The sequence below is a fragment of the Momordica charantia genome (genome assembly GCF_013281855.1).
Source record: "Momordica charantia cultivar OHB3-1 chromosome 6 unlocalized genomic scaffold, Mcharantia_2.0 BLBB01000006.1, whole genome shotgun sequence".
Classification (NCBI taxonomy): Eukaryota; Viridiplantae; Streptophyta; class Magnoliopsida; order Cucurbitales; family Cucurbitaceae; genus Momordica; species Momordica charantia.
Window position 1 is genome coordinate 11,289,451 of NW_028275164.1, and position 6,000 is coordinate 11,295,450.

The following is a 6,000-nucleotide window of genomic DNA, read 5'->3' on the forward strand; positions in this document are numbered from 1 at the left end:
CCTGTATAAAATCTTCAACACGATAATAATTAATATTGTAATTGGTTGAGATTTTCGACCTCGTTGTCCTCGAATAAAGAACATGCTGCCCATCTTAAGAATTTTAATATCATTTTATCACAAAAAGTAGAAACTTTATCCAATAATTAATCCCATCCAGACACCTATATAAAAAAACTTCAACACAATAATGATGCATATTTGTAATTGGTTGAGATTTTCGTTCTCGTCGTCCTCGAATAAAAAACATGTCATCCATCTTAAGAATTTGAATATCATGTTTATCACAAAAAGTAGAAACTTGATCCAGCAATTAATCTCAATCAACCCCTCAATGTTTGCAATCTTTCTTTACAAATTCTAACTAAATTCATGGCATTCACAATGTCATGATCTTTTCTTTGTAATGCTTGTGACAAATCATTTGTGATTCCCAGGATGATTTTCATAAAATGCATATGAAAAACAAAGTCGAATGATTGGATTGAACTTATTAGAATCTTTACTTCATATTTCTGTTCCGAATTTTATCCACATTGTAGAATTGTCTCAAGTACATCAACTACCGATGAAAACATTGTAATAATACTCAATAAAGCACCATAATGTGATATCCATCGTGTATCTCTTGATTTAATTCTCGACCAGTTGACAGTTCACCATTATCCAAAACTTCAAAAATTGCCATACTATGTTTTCTCGTAGAATATCATGATGTTTTGCTTATGCCTCAATAACATTCACTGTATTTGTAACAATAAAAAAAAGACCAGCAATTTCAACATGATTTTTTGCAATAGCTATAAAAGCTAATTGAAGCTAATGAAAAACCAATGAAGGTAAAAAGCTCATTTGTTTTCTTTCAAAATAAAAACTTTCAATCCATTAAACTCACTTTGCATATTACTTACTCGATCATATCATTGTCCTTGCAAAATAGAAATGCTTAACACATGTGGAGAAAAAATTCATCAATATCTTCCTTAAGTGCTAGAGAGTTTGTATTAGCAAATATGTATAATTCCAATAAATCGTTTAATCACATGACCTTTGTCCACATATTGCAATACAACAGACATTTGCTCATTTGAGATATATCATTGGATTCATTAATCAAAATAGAAAATAACTTATCACTCATATCTTTGATAATTGCATTCACAATTTCTAGTGCAATAGAATTCACAATATCTTTTTGAATATTCGGTGCAATCAATTTCAAATTGCATGGAGTATTTTCAAAGTCACAACTTTAATATCCTTTTTGTGGTCACATAGCCATGGCAAAATTTCAAAAAAATTACCTTGATTTTGTGAATTGTCTGTCTCATCATGTTCACGAAATGGAAGACTTTGTCATAATAAAAATCGAATACAATGAATTGATGCACCTAATCGAGTTCGATATTCAACTCGTGCTTGGTCTGGCATTCTTACAAAAAAACGTCTCAATATATTTCTTTTGTTTCAAAAGAGCCTCACATTTAACCCAAGCTTAATTATGTGCACTATTAGGACATAAAATATCTTTCACCAACATGAGTTTGCAATTTCTCTTTTCTCTTCTAATTAGAATATCTTTCACCAATAAAATGATCACTACCTGATTGTTCACCAACTTCTGGTTTGAATAAGTAACAACATAAAGAGAATGCAACATTCTCTTAAAATACTGTTCTAACCAATTAGGATATTCGTTGAACCAAGCTTTGATTAAATCGTATTGATTTATGTCCAAATTTATTGAATGGAAAAATATGATTTTGCGACTGACAATGACCCTTTTATAAATAAGCTCTACAAACCTAGTCTTGAATATTACAATTGTAATTAGAAAGTTTAGGTCTTAGACTAGGATCTGCGGGTAATTCTCCTTAATTAACTCCTACATAGGACCTATTAGAATCAGTATTACTGTTCTTTTTTGGAGATGATGACTCAATTGTTGTTTTTCTTTTATAATATCTCCCCATATTGATTTCAAATTAAATCTACAAAAATATTAATAGAAAATTATTCAAGAACTAAAACATACAAAAAACTCGTCTTTTGAATGTAAGTATAAAATTGATAAAGAAAAAACATATCAACAATGTAAATAGAAAGTACAAAATTAATTTTATTTATCAAATAATTTTTATGCAAATAAAAAATAAATGATACTTTGAGTGTCGAAGATTCAATATTGTTGAGACTTGAGAGTGAAAAATTAGGTATTCTAACTGCTAAATATTGTTGAGAGTGAAAAAGTGATGTATTATCGGTGGCTAAATTTAGTTAGGTTATGTTTTAGGGTTTGGTAATGGGCTATGTCCAAAAGATGATGGCAAATACGTGTAAGAAAATAGATTATAAATAGTGCGTGCATTAGAAATCGAACCAGGGTATAACAACTGAAAATTGATGGCAAAAATGTAGAAGAAAAAAAAATTATTATGCACGTTGGGAATGGAATGAAGCCCCCATAGATAAGTTCTTAGACCCTCTCATTGCCTTAGCCATCAAACCACATACAATTTTCTACAATTTTTTACGTAATTATATTATATTTATTTTTGTTTTTTAAATATTATATATAGAAATACATCATATTTAATATAATTTCAGGGAGGACATGTGCCCCTATGTGGATCCGCCCCTGGATATGTTGATCTCTATTGTAATTTAATTTAAAATGTTATAATCATAATTGTATTTATTATTTAATATTTCAGTTGAGAAAGCATGAGTACAGATAATAGCATGAGAAATTTGGCACAAAATAAACGAATTATACAATAATAATTTTATTGGTTAAGTTGTTGGATTATTAGAAATTTATCAAAACATAAATTACATTACAAAATTTCCATCTGAGCCGGACTAGAAAGAGAAGAAGTAAATATTTATTGATGAAATTTATTTTCAACGAGGAATCAAAGTAGAGATATGTTACGAATGCCCATTAGCATTTAGAAGATTAGTTGACATACTTAAGGGTACCAGATATATTAAAGATACGCAATATAATTCGATAGAAGAACAAGTAGTCAAGTTTTTGCATATTTTAGCCCATAATGTGAGAAAGAGAACAATTGGTTTTTTCTTTCATCGATCAAGTGAAACAGCGAGTTGACATTTTCATCAAGTCTTAAAGGCAATTATATCCTTGGAGGAAGAATATCTAGTTCAACCAGACCAGACTTCAATTCCTCCTGAAATTCAAAATAGCATATAAGATTTTTTCTCTCCATATTTTAAGGTAAATACTCTAAACTAAATGTCTCAATTCTTCTAAAAATATAATTCATATTAACAGTTAAATATTTAATATATAGGATTGTGTTGAGGCTATTGATGGAACACCTTTGCGTGTAAAAAGTATCAAAAGAAAATGTATCAAAATTTAGGGGAAGAAAATATTTTCCTACAAAAAATGTCTTAGCAACACAGCGCGCACACACACGCATCCACGCACGCACACACATGAACTCCTCAATCTCCAAAAGAGTTATTTAATCACAGACATGCATCTTTAAGAAATGAAAGAATATTTGAAGTATTAAAGAAGAGGTTTCCAATCATAGTTAATGGGATTGAGCCACATTATAGTTTGAGACACAAACCGGTATAATTATAGCGTGTGTTGATACATAATTTTTTTATGAATTTTGATCTAGATGAGAGATTAATAGCATAAGTTGATAATGAAATTAGGGATAGTGAAATAGACATTGGTTCGATGGTAGGAATAAGTTTAACTGAGGATAGATGGACAAAGAGGCGAACAAATTCGAGATTCAATTGCAACTCAAATGTGGCACGATTATTTATCTGATCATTAAAGATTTATTTATTTATTATTGTAATTGTTTTTTTTTGCTTCAATTAATTTTAGTTATTTTATAACATTTTATTATTTAGAATTTTAAACATCTTATTATACATATGCTTTTCTATTATTGGATGATGTAGAGATCATAGAATATGTGAGTGATAAAAAAAAATATTAGTTGGTAAATTGGGATGGACAAATACTTTATTGAGATATTAAAAGAACAGAAGGTGAGAGGCCAAAAGCCTGACAGAAATTTTATAAATGATGCGGTACCAAGCTGCAGTCGAAGCCTTAAACTCAAAATTTAAAATGGATTTATCCAAGGATAACGTCATTAATCGTCTGAAAACTTTGAAAGAAAAAAATGGCTATAGGACTTGAAATGTTAGATGTGGGAGTGACTTTACTTGAATAGCATCTATAAAATAATTGAAGCAGAGCAACCAGTTTGGGAGGTTTTGATTTAGGTATTCATTACTTATATGTTTTTTTTTTTCATAACAATATTTATTTTTTCTTATAAATTTGTTTTAGTTGTATCAATCTTACCCAAAAGTTCAATAAGTTCGAGGAAAGCCAATTTACAACTTTGATATCTTAAAAGAATTTTTTGAGAAAGATAGAGCAATTGGAACATTTGCATAAAGTGCAAAAGAGAAGATACGTCATTGGCAAAGAGATGAATCCGTGAATACCAATGATATAGATGACTTGATGGCACAAGAGGAAATTCATCTTGAAAGTTTTTATAAGGACGATTTTATGAATAATCAGCAACAAAAAACATCAATGCATCAAGCATCTTCATCTCTTTCTAAGCGCAATAAAAAGAAGTCAACTGTAGTTGATTTAATTGGAGAAAAATTATAGATGCTTACAAATTTAAAGGAAAAAGTGGCCGTAGTACTTGATAAACATATGATGACCATACTTATATATTTTAATTACACTTTGATTTATATTTAAATATGTTAAAATATTTTAACACAATCTTATATTATTTAATTCATAGGAAATGATGTTGCAAGAGAAGAAAATGTTGTGGCTAGAGAGCATAATCGATGCATTTATAGAGTAGAAGATATCTTCAAGGAGTTATTGAAAATGAGACTTTCATCATATTTGAGACTTCTAGCTTCATTTTATCTAATCTGATAATAACATAGACATTTTTCAGATGTCCAGGAGTCATGCCCAAAGTATGGTTATATTGGAAATGGGGAGCAATAGTTGATTTATTTAGTTTAGGCTTACAACAGGTTGATTTTAAGTTTTTTTTTTTTAATATTTGAATCAAGAAATTTGCAAATTTTTAAGTTTATTTTTAAAAATAAAGATGAAATTATAAGTTTTAATTTTATTAAGTTGATTTGATAAAATTATTTATTTCTTCCATGATTGAAACTACTACTTGATATTAAAATATTATATTATTAATAATATAATCTCCTGCAAAATATTAAAGGCATAATAGTAAAATGTTATACTTTCTTTTCATTTCTTGTGAACATCCAGACAATAAATTTTAATTTCAATGATTTAGAATCAATTTGGTTCCAAATGCAATCAGAAACTCGAAATTGTTTCCATAATTTAAAATCATGAAATTTGAAATCATTTCTTATCAATTCCAAACGTCAAACAGAGCATACTTGTTAGAACTGCCTTGAAAGCAATTTTGACACGACCTCGGTGCTACACATATGCTTCCAGTTGCTCCCAAAGGTCAACAGAACTTCGAACTCATGTGTGCAGTTTCCGAGCCAAATAGAATTTAAGAACATGCTTAAAATTTGTTATAGAAAAGAGTGGAAAAACCAACCAGGGTGAAAAACTTATATATCTCTTTTAGAAGCAACTCAGGGTAAATAACAGACAAAAAGAAGAAAATATTTTAAGAAATTAATTTATGAAATTAATGTATAACGTTAAAATTAATTAAAATGTTATCAATAATAAAATGTAATTAATAAAGTAATGTTTGTGAAAGCTATTTTTCTTTTATCATTTCTAACAACCCCTACGAAATAAAAATAAAAGATTTTCTGAACAAAAGAGGAAAATAAACTTAAACATTAATATCTTTCGATTTGAATTAATTTATAGTAAAGTGAGGCAACAACCTAAATAATAAAAGTTAGATACCTCTTGAATTTTCAACAATTATGGTTGAGACCCCCATA